The sequence below is a fragment of the Myxine glutinosa genome, chromosome 2, assembly GCF_964187855.1.
Source record: "Myxine glutinosa chromosome 2, kmMyxGlut1.1, whole genome shotgun sequence".
In the NCBI taxonomy this organism is placed as follows: Eukaryota; Metazoa; Chordata; class Myxini; order Myxiniformes; family Myxinidae; genus Myxine; species Myxine glutinosa.
This window is the reverse complement of record NC_136262.1, coordinates 217,336,251-217,352,666: the sequence shown is the minus strand read 5'-3', so window position 1 is coordinate 217,352,666 and position 16,416 is coordinate 217,336,251. Positions and strand designations below refer to the sequence as shown.

Below are 16,416 nucleotides of genomic sequence, written 5' to 3'. Positions count from 1 at the left end.
GAATCAACCACAACCCTCGCCATTAATATCTATTGTAAGCGTGCCAAATCAATAAGTATCAATTTTTCTATGAGCCTCGACCAGAGAGTGGTTGTTACTCACAAACACTCGTCGCTAGCTGTTCCATTGTCTGTTGATTTTCATTCTTCTGCCGATTTCCATTGAGCCATCAGAGTGGAATTTGGAATTATTATTTCTCTGAGCTCATGAAAGTGGTGACATTGGGTGGTCTGCCATTGCTTTCCCACAAAAGCACTTAATTATTGTCTTTCATTCAACCGTGAAACTTCCCTGTTTGTCGTTGAAGGCGGCAAAAAGGGCTGGCGTCAGGAAGGGCATCCGGTCGCAAAACATTGCTTCAAAAAGGGGACCAAAAACCAACACCTACCACGGTCCCCGAAAAGGCCAACCCTCGCTTTGCGGGGAAAAATGGCCTCTAAACGGTGGTTTTTTATTCAACCGTGAAGCATGTCTCAAAGGCTTAGTGATGGACCTGGACAAAATTTGATGCAATTTTTATCCAATCGCCATCTTTCATCATAATTCTGGACTGGCATGAGGGGGGGTTGTCTGTCATGAATTTATTTGTTGATCGAACGAGGTTTAGGCATGGCGGGAAAACTGAAAAAAATTATTTATTTAAAACGGGTGTACACGATTGTACACGTGTACGGACCTTACCGAACCGACAAACAAATCGCTTCATGGTGCACTTCATGAGCCGACTTGCCTGCAGACCAGAGTAAGGCTTTTAATACCCAGCGTATACTGTACATATACTCGCAAGCCCACGAATAATTAGAATCATTTAAAACGTTCCATCCTGATTTTACCTATGGACAATCACAAGTCCCACACACCAAATCCTCCATGTATATACACATAACTATTCCCAAGTTCGTAAATCATACTGGACAAAACAAGACACACTCACCTTTAAAGGTCTTGTCCAATTGATCTCAGCGGTGCCTCCAAATTGTAGAAGAAATGGTACTTGAGACTCAAGACTCCAATGACCGGACACAGGTTTTACAAAAGGTCATGACTTTATTATTTAACTGGTTGTTCACTTTCATTCCAATACCAAATAACTACCGTTTAACTCAATGGACCAGGTCACTCTATCCGCATGGTCCTTCTCGTTCGGCCGATGTTCCCCCGCCATTCCCGTCGGGCAGAGGTTCTGATGATGGGCGCTCGTTCGCTCCGTCGAGCAGGAGTTATCGTGGCAAGTCCTTCTTTTGCTCAAAGTCCCTTCTGTTTATATCGGCACACTTCAGTTAATCCTCTGTCCGCTGAAATCGTAATCCCTTCTCCGCTGACGTTACTGGTCGCCTCCCTGGCACCAGCTAGCCCCCCTCCTGCTGTGAGTTCCATTCACCAAACAATAGGGGGGTGCTCCAGCCTGGGGCTGTGACCAGGTGTTTCAAGAGATTACCATGTTCGTGCACATTCTGCTTCGTTACCAGATTTAATCAATGAGTTACCAGTGCCAATCAATACGTTACACTGAGTTACACTTCCACATACCCCAAAGATCCAGATCGAGGACCCAAAATACTCCAATGACTCAAAAGACCGAGAGGATCGAAAAGACTCAAATGACCCAAAAGACACCGATGAACCAGAAGACCCATAAGACACGGTGGCTTGCGGTGGCTTGCAAACTGAGCCTCAAGGTCGGTATGCAGAAGCGGTATGTTTTTAATCACAATAAATACAAGGCACAGGGAGGTGAAATTTGCTGCACATGATGTGCAATGTGCAAAGAGTAAAACGAGTGTTCATTTACATCTGTAGGATGTCTTACAAATAAAGATGAAAGAAGCACCCCTGACACAAGGCCCAAACTTCAGACTTTGGCATGCTCACCCAACAAAAGAGGCCTCAAGGCTCAGCGAGGAAACAAAATGGTGGATATTTGTTTTTGAAGCCACACCCAGGGACAGACAGACAGACAGACAGACAGAATCACATACGGAGAATATCATGCAGATGTTTCAAAAAGTTGTGGATGGATAATGACAATACCAGGTGGATGAATTTGTTAGATGACAATAAAAAGCCGATTCGATTATTACTGAAATAACTACAGGGAAGCAGAGTGGCGCAGCGGAAGCGTGCTGGGCCCATAACCCAGAGGTCGATGGATCAAAACCATCCTCTGCTAAGTAGCAATTTTATCAAAATGGAATTTAAGAACAGAAAGTTGTCATTTTGCTCCTCACCACTTCAGCGATGTGACTCACCAGAAGGGAATTATTTCACTTTCCCGGTTTATTTTTTATCTCACCTGGAACGAAGTTCAGGGGAGCTTATGCGATGGCGCGTTGTCCGTCCGTCAGTCCGTCCATCAGTCCGTAAACACTTGAAACTTCTTCTTCGAAACCGCTGATGGGATTGCGACCAAATTTAGCACAAATGATACTTGTTGTGTTGTGACTAAAGTTTGTTCACGGCATGAAAAAAATCGCTGTCCAAGGAGATTTACCAGTGTCAAAGTGCATCCAGGCTTGACCCCCCAAAATAGGAATTTGCTTTTTCAGCTGAAACTACACACACAAGTTCGATGAAACTTTACCACAACATTCACCACCCGTGATGTGCCAAAGTTTTTTCACGGCATAAAAAATATCTGGCTCTTTGGGGGTTTCCAGGGGGTTGCCCCCAAAATAGGTAGTTGTTTTCTTCTCAGAAACGACACACGCAATTTCGATGAAACTTCACCACAATCTCAATCACCCATGATGTTCCAATGTTTGTTCAAGGCAGAAGAAAAATTTGGGTCTTAGGAGGTCAAAGGGGTTTGGGGGAGGTTGGGGAAGACAAACAACCCCATACCCTGAAGACCCAATGGACCCCAAAGACCCCAAAGTCCCTGAGATTCCAAAAGACCCAAACAACCTCAAGGACCCAAAATACCCAAAGGACTCAGAAGACCCCCCAAGGACTCTGAAGATGCAAAATATCCCGAAGACCCAAAAGACCCTGAAGACCCAAAATTCCTCAAAGACCCATAAAGACCCCGAATACCCAAATGACCCAAACCCAAAAGTCCACAAAGACCCCGAAGACCCAAAATAATCCAAAGACCCAAAATACCCCAAAGAACTTGAAATACCCCGAAGACCGAAACGAACGAAAAGATCCCAAAAGACCCCGAGACCCAAAATGTCCAAAAGACCCGTAAAGACCACGAAGACCCCAAAAACCTTGAAGACCAAAAATATCAAAAAGAACCGGAAGACCCAATATACCCCATAGACCCTTAAAGATCCGAAATACTCCAAATATCCAAACAATCCAAAAGACTGAAAAGACCCCAGAGCCCCTTAAAGACCCCGAGGACCCAGTGGACCCCAAATTACCCCTAAGACACAAAATACCCTGAAGACCCTTAAATACCCCAATGATCCAGATTGAGGACCCAAAAGACTCAAATGACCCAAAAGACACCGATTAACCAGAAGACCCAAAAGACATGGTGGCTTGCGGTGGCTTGCAAACTGAGCCTCAAGGTCGGTGTACAGAAGCGGTATTTTTTTAATCACAATAACTACAAGGCACAGGGAGGTGAAATTTGCGGCACATGATGTGCAATGTGTGCAGAGTAAAACGAGTGTTTATTTACGTCTGCAGCATGTCTTACAAATTAAGATGATATAAGCACCCCTGACACTATCGTCAGGTTCACCATAGTTAGGTCCAAAACTTCAATTCCGTGACCATTTTCTGGCTAGTAAGGTTTGACGATTGATTTGACTTCTATTGACATTTTATAACAAAAATAGCCTCTATGTCCCTCCCAAAAATCCCGGCATTTTTCGCCAGAGGCCGCCGGCACTATCTTGAAAAATTAAGTTTTGAACCAGAACACCTAGAATCACGTACAAAGACACTTTTTTGGGTAATTTGACCACGAGGATTCCGAATCTGACATTAGTTTGACGTTATGACATTATTTTGACCCAGAAATCCAAGATGGCCACCATCCAGTAGAGCGAAAATGCAACTTTTGTACTTAAACATGTTAAAGAAACTACCTCCATAAGGATATCTTGCAATAAAGTAATTGATGATTGCATGACAAGTAAACTCATTACACTTCAAAATAAGCTATTTTTAATAGCTGTGACTTGAACAGTTTTCAAATGAAGTAATTAATCAATATGACCTTTAATTATATGATTAGTCCGAATCAGAGCATTCTGCTTCACTAGAATCTGAATCATCAGATTCCGATGAATCTCCCCGCCTTTGTACATCATCATCTCGCTCCTCATTCCCCTCCTGGCTCTCATCTTCCTCACTCTCTTCAGCTGGCCCTGGTGCAGGTAGATGTGTCGGGAGAGCAGGTTGCGTGTGGCGGACAGGGCGACAGCGACCACCCACCAGCTCCCAGCCATGTCCGAGTGGCGAGGGGTGGTGTTTCTTGGAGGGATGACGCACAAGATATGCCAAGTAGTTTGCTCGGAGGCAGTGTTGGCGTAGGCTGTCTGCATCTGGAGGGAGACGGATAAATGATTTGTTTTTCAGTGTCTTCCACTTTGCTGCACGGGCCTCAGCCATGGTGCTACTCTTTTCGTCGCCATAGATGACATGTCGTGTGAACTGGAAGAGCTCCTCTAGCACCTCCTCCTCAAGGTCAAGGCTATCTCCACACAGCGAGAGCTGCCGTCGAGCCACAGGGCTCTTCGCCACCCGGTCATACACCGACTTCTTACCCTTGCCATAGAAGCCTGAGTTGGCATCACAGCCTGTCATACAGTGCAGCTGCACAATACAGTCTGCCATCTCGTCATTAACCTAGGTCGCTCTGGTTTCTCTGAGGGCGGGAGTGGAAGCCGATCTTGCCCTCAAACTCCCGGGTCAGGATATCTTTGATAAAGGATGACTTGATGCTGGATGTTGAGAAGCCATACCGAGATACGATAGAGCTGTAGTCTTTGAGGAGGCTCTGTAGTGACCTTAGCTCACGTTCCTCAAAGATAACTGTTCTGATGTGGTCAAAGAAGATAGTCTGAGCCTCACGGAGATTAACATTGTGCATGCGTTGGAGTTTGTCATCTTCACTCATTTTCTGGTAACTACGCACATATTTCAACCAGCATTTGTTGTGATATCTGATCTCAATCGCATATGGGTCATCAGCTGCATAATCGATCACACAGTTGATTCTGTCTCGCATGCTCTGATCTTCGAGGGCCACCGTGTGACTCTTGAACGTTGCCCATGCATTATCATACGAAATCAGGGACAGCTTTGATTCTGGGTGCTTTGCCGACTCCGGTTTACAGCACCAGACACATTTTGTTTTTTCATGTATCAGCCCTTCTACACTTGATCGCAGCCGCTTGGCAGGTGGAGAAGCAGCCAGGGGGAAAGCCTCAGACATGGACGAAGACTGAGATTGGCATTCCTTGACTTCTCGTTTTTTCTGTCTTGTCTTGGCCTGCTCCAGTTTATTAGCATTCCATAAGGTCAGCCTACGTGATTTATGGACACATTGTCTGCCGGGACCATTATCCCAATTGACTGTTGCATAAACGTCTCCGAACTTGTCAAGACCGCTCCATAACAGGGCTTTTTTCTTGAGATTTTCCCAACTCTCAACGGAGGTAACGACATCAGTGGCTTCATTGCAAAGCCCGCCACACTGGAGGACACACGGAACGGTGGACATTCTCTTGACAGCTATCTTCTGAATACTGCGCTTCTCGGTGCCGTCTCATTCGCTCGTATACTCCCTGGAAAGACAGAAATAAGTATATGACATTACACACACAGACAAATAAAAAACAAGAAAATAGCAATTCACTAATCAGGACCTCAATTCCGTGGCCAGTATAGATTTAGCCAAAATAATGTGTTAATTCATGATCATATGTTCTCCCATTTAAAAGTTGCATTTTCGCTCTACTGGATGGTGGCCATCTTGGATTTCTGGGTCAAAATAATGTCATAACGTCAAACTAATGTCAGATTCGGAATCCTCGTGGTCAAATTACCCAAAAAAGTGTCTTTGTACGTGATTCTAGGTGTTCTGGTTCAAAACTTAATTTTTCAAGATAGTGCCGGCGGCCATCTTGGATTCGGGCCTCTGGCGAAAAATGCCGGGATTTTTGGGAGGGACATAGAGGCTATTTTTGTTATAAAATGTTAATAGAAGTCAAATCAATCGTCAAACCTTACTAGCCAGAAAATGGTCACGGAATTGAAGTTTTGGACCTAACTACCATGTTAACAAATATAATTTCGTTCAAATTTTTGGGAGATTAGCAAACCTATACGTTTTTGGAATCATCAGAGCATGGAGAATCTGAAAATCAATGTTGGCATTTGCACAGACAGATTTTGGATTTTCAAAATGGCCGCCATAAAATACATATTTTGCGCAATCTCGGCTTCTCGTCAACCTAGAAACTTAATTAAATATGCTAATCCTATGTTTTCTGGGTCACTGAATCCAATAAGGGCCTCAAAATAGTGCTCAGGATTATAGAAAAGCAACAAACAAAGGTAACTGAAAACCATTGTCTTTATATTTGTGATATAACTGTATTACATTGTAGCGGTTCCCGCTGAATGTACACAATCGCCTTGCACCTGCCAGGACGCGGCCAGGGCGCGATCGCCATGCCGGGCTCGTCCGGACGGGCCCAGACGCGCCTCTCCTGGGCATGCCCGGACTCGCTGTTCCCGAGCACGCCCGAACCTCCCGGGCACGCCCGGTCTCGTCTTTCCCGGGCTCGCCCAGAGCGCTCGGGCACGCCCAGCCTCGACTTGCCAGGCCCCGTCCAGGACGCCCGGGCATGTCCAGACTCGCCTTTCCAGGGCTCGCCCAGAGCGTCCGGGCACGCCCAGCCTCGACTTGCCAGGCCGCGTCCAGGACGCCCGGGCATGTCCAGACTCGCCTTTCCAGGGCTCGCCCAGAGCGTCCGGGCATGCCCGCTCTCGCCTTTCCAGGGCTCGCCCAGAGCGCTCGGGCACGCCCAGCCTCGACTTGCCAGGCCGCATCCAGGACGCCCGGGCATGTCCAGACTCGCCTTTCCAGGACTCGCCCTTGACACCCGGGCATGCCCGGTCTCGGTTTTCCCCGGGCAAACGCCCCGGCATAAATGTGTATATATCGCTGCCCGATAAACGGGCTTGAGAGAATACCTGAGCTGTTTTGTTTCATTAAAGCAACTCGGACGAATTCCGTCTTTGGTCGCGTCAATTCTTTCGACTCGCGTTGGAGCGCAGCTCCTTCAACATAATACATGATATTTCAAGTCCTTTGAAGTTATAGGTATGGGTTTATAAAGCAGGAAAGCAGCCTTGTTAGTATCAGATTGAACTATAAGTCCTATACACAGGATCTACAAGGTCTATACCGTTCAGGAATATGCTTTTACAGATCGTCATCATTGTCCTGAGTGTCATTTTCGCAAAGGTGTCTACGCAAATGCCAAAATTAATTTTTAGATTCCTCATGTTCTGAATATTCCAAAAATGTATAGTTTTGCTTATCTCCAAAAAAAATTGAACGAAAAAACACAGTGAACCTGACTACTCGGCCCAGACTTCAGACTTTGGCATGCTCATGCAAGAAAAGAGGCCTCAAAGCTCAGCGAGGAAACAAAATGGTGGATATTTGTTTTTGAAGCCACACCCCGGGACAGACAGACAGACAGACAGAATCACATACGTAGAATACCATGTGGATGTTTCAAAAAGTTGTGGATGGATAATAACAATACCAGGTGGATTAATTTGTTAGATGACAAGAAAAAGCCGATTAGATTATTACTGAAATAACAACAGGGAAGCAGAGTGGCACAGGAGAAGCATGCTGGGCCCATAACCCTGAAGTCTAATGGATCAAAACCTCATCCTCTGCTACTCAACAACTTCATCAATATGGAATTTAAAAACAAAGTTGTCATTTTGCTCCTCACCACTTCAGCGATGTGACTCACCAGAAGTGAATTATTTCACTTTCCCGCTTTATTTTTTTTATCTCACATGGAACGAAATTCAGGGGAGCTTCTGCGATGGCGCGTTGTCCGTCCCCCTTGATGGGATGTAAACACTTGAAACTTCTTCTCCGAAACCGCTGATGGGATTGCGACCAGATTTAGCACAAATGATATTTGTTGTGTTGTGACTAAAGTTTGTTCACGGCATGAAAAAATCGCTGTCCAAGGAGGTTTATCGGTGTCAAAGTGCATCCAGGTTTGACCCCCCAAAATAGGAATTTGCTTTTTCAGCTGAAACTACACACACAAGTTCGATGAAACTTCACCACAACATTCACCACCCGTGATGTGCCAAAGTTTTTTCACGGCATTACAAATATCTGCCTCTTTGGGGGTTTCCGGGGGGTTGCCCCCAAAATAGGTATTTATGAAGGAGCTGGGGCTCCCACGTCGATCGGAAGAATGGACGCGACAAAAAGCTGGAATTCATCCGAGTTGCTTTATTCAAACCAAACACTCAGGCACTCTGAAAAGCCCGTTTATCGGGCAGCAATATATATACATATTATCCCGGAGCGTTTGCCCAGGAAAGGCGAGAGGGGGCGTGGCCCAGCGTCCTGGCTGCGGCCTGGCAAGTTGAGGGCGAGCCTGCCCGGGCGTCCTGGACGAGCCCGGCATGGTGATCGCTCCACGTCCTTGATAGGTGCAAGGCGATTGTGAAAACCCAGCGGTAGCCGCTACACACGTCCCCCCAGAATCGACTTGCACCGGCAGGGTCAATTTGAGGGGGGTCCTGATGACCCGGCCGAAGCGACCCCTGGCGGGTCGTGGGAGGGGGTCCGGTGTGGTGGTGGGCAGTCGAGTGGGGGGCACCGTGGACGGGGGGCGGCCTCGCCGCGGCGGAAGGGCCACCCGTGGTGGGTGGTCGACGTCCACGTGCGCCGGCTTAAGGCGGTCCACCGCAATCCGGTCCGACCTGCCGCCGATGTCGATGACGAACGACTTGTCGTCCCGTCGCAGCACCCGGAAGGGCCCGTCGTACGGCGGCCGGAGTGGCCCCCGATGTGCGTCGTGACGCACAAAAACATACTCCGCTGTGCGAAGTGCTGGGGGGACGTAGGACTGGGGGTCACCGTGGTGGGATGTTGGCACGGGGGCAAACCGCCGGGCGGCCTCCTGGAGGTCCGAGCGCTGGTGAGCTGCGGACCAGGGACTGGTAGCGTCGGGCACGAATTCGCCCGGGACGCGTAGCGCCTGGCCATAGACAAGCTCGGCGGTGGATGCCTGGAGGTCCTCCTTGGGGGCCGTGCGGAGGCCCAAAAGGACCCACAGCAGCCGGTCGGCCCAACCGCCGTCTTGAAGGCCAGCCATGAGCGCGGCCTTCATGGAGTGGTGGAATCGCTCGCACAACCCGTTTGCTTGGGGGTGGTAGGCCGTAGTACAGTGGAGCTTGACCCCCAGGTTGCGGGCGACCGCGCCCCACAGCTCGGAGGTGAACTGTGGTCCGCGGTCTGACGAGATGTCCGCCGGTGCGCCAAAGCGGGTGACCCAGGTGGCGATGAAAGCCTGCGCCACGTCGGCGGTGGTGGTGGAGACGAGGAGAACGGCCTCCGGCCACCTGGTGGTCCTGTCCACCATGGTGAGCAGGTGTGTGAACCCCCGTGACGGGGGGAGGGGGCCCACCAGATCCACGTTGACGTGGTCGAAACGTCGTTCGGGCATGGTGAAAGGTGCCAGCGGGGCCTGGGTGTGTCGGTGGACCTTGGCCCGTTGGCAGGCCGTGCAGGTGCTGGTCCAATCGCGGACGTCCCGACGAAGGCCGTGCCAGACGAATCGCGCCGACACCAGCTTCTGGGAAGCTTTCCGGCCCGGGTGGGAAAGGCCGTGGAGGGAGGCGAAGATGCGGCGTTGCCAGGTGACGGGCACAATGGGGCGAGGCTGGCCTTGGGAGACGTCGCAGAGCAGGACAGTGTCCGCAAAGGGGATGTCGGCCAGGCGGAGGCCCGTGTCCGCTGCCCGGAGGGCTTGCACCATGGTGTCGGTGGTTTGGTCCGCCGCCATAAGCGCAAAGTCCACGCCCAGGTGGACCGCGTTCGCGCTGGCCCGGGAAAGACAGTCGGCCACGGCGTTGTTTTTGCCGGCGACGTGCCGGATGTCCGTGGTAAACTCCGACACGGTGGAGAGGTGGCGCTGTTGGCGGGCCGACCACGGCTCCATGACCTTGGCCATGGCGTAAACCAACGGCTTGTGGTCGACGAACGCCGTGAAAGGTCGGCCCTCCAGGAGGTGGCGGAAATGGCGGACGGCCAGGTGTAGACCGAGGAGCTCCCGGTCAAACGTGCTGTATTTGAGCTCGTTCGGCCGGAGCTGCCGGCTGAAAAAAGCGAGTGGCTGCCAAACCCCGTTCACCCATTGCTCATGTACGGCGCCCACCGCGTAGTCGGAGGCATCCGTGGTGAGGGCGATGGGAGCGTTGAGCACCGGGTGAGCGAGCAGTGTTGCGTCGGCGAGGGCCCGCTTTGAGCTTTGGAAGGCCGCATCCATTGCTGCGGACCAGGCGATGTCGTGCTTGGCCGGCTTGCCCCGGAGGGCTTCGTAGAGGGGCCGCATGAGTTGAGCAGCACGGGGCACGAAGCAGTGATAAAAATTCACCATTCCCAGGAATTCCTGCAGGGCCTTTATGGTGCGGGGACGCGGGAACGTGGTGATGGCCTCGACCTTGGTTGGCAGCGGCACGGCCCCGTTCTTGGTGATGTGGTGGCCCAAAAAATCAACGGCCGTCGTGCCGAAGTGGCATTTGGCCGGGTTGACGATGAGGCCGTGCTCGCTGAGGCGCCCGAACAGTGTTCGGAGGTGGAGTAGGTGCTCGGCCCGGGACGTGCTGGAGACGAGGATGTCGTCCAGGTAAACGAAAAGGAACGGCAGGTCACGCAGCACGCCGTCCATCAAGCGCTGGAACGCCTGAGCCGCGTTCTTGAGACCAAACGGCATCCGCAAGAATTCGAATAAGCCGAACGGCGTGATGACTGCCGTTTTAGGGACGTCGGCCGCCCTGACAGGTGCCTGGTGATATCCCCGTATGAGATCAATTTTCGAAAAAATGACCCGTCCCGCCAGACGGGCGGAGAAGTCTTGGATATGCGGGATCGGGTACCTGTCGGGGGTGGTAGCGTCATTGAGACGGCGGTAGTCGCCACACGGGCGCCATCCACCCCCCGGCTTTGGCACGATGTGCAGTGGCGAGGCCCACGCGCTATTGGAGCGCCGCACGATGCCGAGGTGCTCCAACGCGTCGAATTCGGCCTTCGCCACGGCGAGCTTGGCTGGGTTGAGGCGGCGGGCCCTGGCGTAGACCGGCGGGCCCGTGGTTGGTATGTGGTGCTCGATCCCATGCCGTACTGCGCCGGCCGAAAACGTCGGCCGCGTGAGGGCCGGGAACTCCGTGAGCAGGCGAGCAAACTCGTTCGCCGCCGGGACGGCGCATGCCAGCTCGGTCGGCGCGGAGCTGCTCAATGTGCATACCAGGGAGCTGAAGGTTTCGGCGTTGATTAAACGACGCCGTTGGACGTCCACCAGCAGTCCGTGTGCGCAGAGGAAGTCGGCGCCTAGCAGAGCCATGGGCACGTTTGCGGTTACAAACGTCCAAGCAAAGCATTGGCCGCCGAAGCAGAGGGTGACGTTGCGCGGGCCGAAGGTGCGGATGGTCTATCCGTTGGCCGCAACCAAGGAGGGGCCGCAAACCGCGGACTGCCTGTCCTGGTCAGAGGCGGGTATGACGCTCAGTTGGGCGCCGGTGTCGCACAGGAAGCGCCGTCCGGACGCTTTATCCGTGATGAACAGTAAGTTGCCCGTGTGGCCGGCGCTCATGGCTGGTAATGAACGCCGGCCCGGCCGTTTCCCGGCCTGCCGAAGGTGCACGGGGGTCGGCATGCCCGGGCCTTCTGTCCGAACCTGGCATGATAGTAACACCATGCTTGGTCAGGTGGAGGCCCCGGTCGTCGTGCTGGAGGTGGTCGGCTCGGTGTAGCGGCCGCCAATTGCGTCGGCAGTTCGGTCGTCGACCGTGCCGGGTGCTCGGGCGCCATGGGTGTTGCGTCGGACGGCGGTGGGTCCCATGTCGCCGCTGCGATGCGCTGACCTGCGGCGGAGATCTTGTCGGCTTCTCTGGCAAGGGCCCGGGGATCTGTGATCGTCGTGCTTGCCAGGGCGAGGCGTACCGGGTTAGGCAGCTGACGGAGGAACAGCTCCCGGAACAGGAATGCCGGAGAGTGCTCGCCGAGCAGTGAAAGCATGTAGTCCATTCGCTCGGAAGGGCGCGTGTCGCCGAGCTCGGGCAGGTCGAGCAGGCGCCGTGCGCGTTCCGCCGATGGGAGGGCGAAAGCGTCGAGGAGAAGCTTCTTAATCGCGCCGTATTTGTCAGCGGCTGGCGGGCTCTCGAAGAGGCTCAGGGCGCGGGCCGCGGTGGCCGAACCGAGCACTGCTACCACATGGTGGAAGCGGGTGTCGTCGGCTGTGATGCCTCGCAGGGCGAACAGGGAATCCGCCTGTGCGAACCAAACCGCCGCGTTAGCCTCCCAGAAGGTAGGCAGTTTAAGGGCGACTGCCGTGTCCATGTCGGTAGGTCACCAATGAAGGAGCTGGGGCTCCCACGTCGATCGGAAGAATGGACGCGACAAAAAGCTGGAATTCATCCGAGTTGCTTTATTCAAACCAAACACTCAGGCACTCTGAAAAGCCCGTTTATCGGGCAGCAATATATATACATATTATCCCGGAGCGTTTGCCCAGGAAAGGCGAGAGGGGGCGTGGCCCAGCGTCCTGGCTGTGGCCTGGCAAGTTGAGGGCGAGCCTGCCCGGGCGTCCTGGACGAGCCCGGCATGGTGATCGCTCCGCGTCCTTGATAGGTGCAAGGCGATTGTGAAAACCCAGCGGTAGCCGCTACATTTGCTTTCTTCTCAGAAACTACACACGCAAATTCGAGGAAACTTCACCACAATCTCAATCACCCGTGATGTTCCAATGTTTGTTCAAGGCAGAAGAATAATTTTGGTGTTAGGAGGTAAAAGGGGTTGGGGGAGTTTGGGGAAGACAAACAACCCCATACCCTGAAGACCCAATGGACCCCAAAGACCCAAAAGACCCTGAGATTCAAAAAAATCCAAACAACCCCAAGCAGCCAATAGACCCCATGGACTCAAAAGACCCCCAAGGACTCTGAAGATCCAAAATATCCCGAAGTCCCAAAAGACCCTGAAGACCCAAAATTCCTCAAAGACCCATAAAGATCCCGAATACCCAAATGACCCCAAACCCAAAAGCCGACCAAGTCCCTGAAGACCCCAAACCCTCTGAAGACTGTTAAAGACCCAAACGACCACCAAGACCCAAAATAGTCAAAGACCCAAAATACCCGAAGACCTTTAAATACCCCAAAGACTGAAAGGATCGAAAAGACCCCAAAAGACCCCAAGACCCAAAATATGCAAAAGACCCTTAAAGACCAAGTAGACCCAAATAAACCCGAAGACCAAAAAGATCGAAAAGACCCAGGAGACCCAAATGTACCTTGTAGACCCATAATGAACCGAAAGACCCCAAAGACAAACAATCCAAAAGACCGAAAAGACGCCGGAGCCCCTTAAAGACCCTGAGGACCCAGTGGACCCCAAGTCACCCCGAAGACACAAAATACCTTGAAGACCCTGAAAATACCCCAAATATCCAGATTGAGGACCCAAAATACTCGAATGCCTCAAAAGACCTGGAGGACCCAAAAGGCTCAAATGACCCAAAAGGCACCGATGAACCAGAAGACCCAAAAGACACGGTGGCTTGCGGTGGCTTGCAAACTGAGTCTCAAGGTGGGTGTGCAGAAGCGGTATTTTTTAAATCACAATAACTACAAGGCACAGGGCGGTGAAATTTGCTGCACATGATGTGCAATGCATGCAGAGCTTGCTTGATCTCTGATCATCAATTTGGTTTCAGACCTGGTCACTCTACTCTGGACATGCTGCTTCTGCTTTCTCAACAATGGATGGAGGTCCTCAATGCCAAACAGGAAATTAGAGCTGTCTCCCTTGACATATCACGTGCCTTCGATACGGTCTGGCACCCCGCTCTGCTCACCAAGCTCTCCTCTTTTGGTATCCATGGAAATCTCCACGCATGGCTGGCGGACTTCCTCTCGAGTCGTAGTCAACGTGTGGCCCTGAATGGGTTTCTCTCATCTCCTCTTCCTGTTCAGGCTGGAGTTCCCCAAGGCAGTGTTCTGGGCCCTGTGCTTTTTCTGGTCTTCATCAATGATCTCTCTGACTCTCTTGAAAATCCTCTCTATCTCTTTGCTGATGACTCCACTCTCTGTCGCTCCATTCTTCATCCCTCAGATCGGCAGTCTGCAGCCTCCTCACTCTCTGCAGACCTGGACAAAATCACAGACTGGGCAAACAAGTGGAACATGTCTTTCAATCCTGACAAATCTCACACTCTTACGATGTCTCTCCGAAAAGACCGACTGGACAACCCTCCCATCTACTTTCTGAATAATCCTCTCCAAGAAGTTCTGTCACTCAAGCTTTTGGGTCTCACTATCTGCCATGATCTTTCCTGGGAAAACCACATTTCAAATCTGGCCTCCAAAGCCAGTCGCCGACTGGGCATCCTCCGTCATGCGAAGTCCTTCCTTGGCATACCTGAGCTCCTCACCACATACAAGGCTTTCATCCGCAGCTCAATGGAACACTGCTCTCCCCTCTGGGCTGGTGCTCCTGCCTCACACCTAGCTCGTCTTCACGCTGTTGAAACCAAAGCATTCAGAATCATTGGAATCTCCCACGATGAAGCTAACTCCAAGGGCCTCTCACTCACTCATCGCAGGCAGGTTGGTGGTCTTTCCGTCTTCTACCGACTCCTCTCTGGCCTTGCCCCCCCAGCTCTCTCTGGGCTCTGTCCCCCAAATATTCCTACAGGTCGCACAATATCTGCCTGCAACCCTCTTATGGTTAAACTGCCAAAATCAAGACTCTCTGCTCACCTTCACTCCTTCATGCCTCTTTTCTCCCACCTCTGGAACAAACTCCCTCACTCTCTTCAATCCCACTCCACCCTCCAGGTCTTTAAAACAACTGTTCACCACCATCTCTTATCTTCCCCCATCCAAAACCTTGATCTTTTCTACCCCCGCTAATTTCACCCCAATTCCACTTTTTTGAAATACAAACTTCTGTCCTGGAAGTCCTTGGTGTCCTTGTGTTTTATACTTCTCCCACCCCGCCCCCCCCCTTTCCCACGCCTCCTCCCCCCAAGCCCTCTTCCTCCCACACATCTCCCTGCTCTCAAATGTTGTGTGCTCTCAAGTGTTTGTGTGCTTCCCTTTCTCTCCCCATCTTGTCTTCGGCTTCCTCTTTTTCTATATTTTGTTTGTCTGGTTGATTTGTTTGTGAAGTAAATGTCAGCTCTTTCACGAGCCTCGATTCAGTATACAAAAAAAAAGAAAAAAAAAGAAGAGTAAAACAAGTGTTCATTTACATATGTAGGATGTCTTACAAATAAAGATGAAAGAAGCACCCCTGGCACAAGGCCCAGACTTCAGACTGGCATGCTCACGCAACAAAAGAGGCCTCAAGGCTCAGTGAGGAAACAAAATGGTGGATATTTGTTTTTGAAGCCACACCCCGGGACAGACAGACAGACAGAATCACAAACGGAGAATATCATGTGGATGTTTCAAAAATTTGTGGATGGATAATGACCATACCAGGTGGATGAATTTGTTAGATGACAATTAAAGCCAATTCGATTATTACTGAAATAACTACAGGGAAGCAGAGTGGCGCAGCGGAAGCGTGCTGGGCCCATAACCCAGAGGTCGATGGATCAAAACCCATCCTCTGCTAATTAACAACTTCATCAATATCAAATTTAAAAACAAAGTTGTCATTTTGCTCCTCACCACTTCAGCGATGTGACTCACCAGAAGGGAATTATTTCACTTTCCCGTTTTATTTTTTTTTTATCTCACATGGAGCGAAGTTCAGGGGAGCTTCTGCGATGGCGCGTTGTCCGTCCCTCAGTCCGTCCGTCAGTGCGTAAACACTTGAAACTTCGTCTCCGAAACCGCTGATGGGATTGCGACCAAATTTAGCGCAAATGATATTTTTTGTGTTGACTAAAGTTTGTTCACGGCCTGAATAAAATCGCTGTCCAAGGGGGTTTATCGGTGTCAAAGTGCATCCAGGTTTGACCCCCCAAAATAGGAATTTGCTTTTTCAGCTGAAACTACACACACAAGTTCGATGAAACTTTACCACAACATTCACCACCCGTGATGTGCCAAAGTTTTTTCACGGCATTAAAAATATCTGCCTCTTTGGGGGTTTCCGGGGGGTTGCCCCCAAAATAGGTATTTGCTTTCTTCTCAGAAACTACACACGCAATTTCGAGGAAACTTCACCAC

General features: G+C 51.1%; 2 non-coding genes across 2 annotated transcripts; both read left to right on the top strand.

Moving 5' to 3' along the window:
* The first annotated feature begins 2,098 nt into the window (after window positions 1-2,098).
* On the top strand, window positions 2,099-2,170 carry TRNAM-CAU (transfer RNA methionine (anticodon CAU)). The gene has a single exon. It is a non-coding gene; the product is annotated as a tRNA-Met (tRNA).
* Window positions 2,171-15,783: 13,613 nt separating this feature from the next.
* Window positions 15,784-15,856, top strand: TRNAM-CAU (transfer RNA methionine (anticodon CAU)). The gene has a single exon. It is a non-coding gene; the product is annotated as a tRNA-Met (tRNA).
* Window positions 15,857-16,416: the final 560 nt, after the last annotated feature.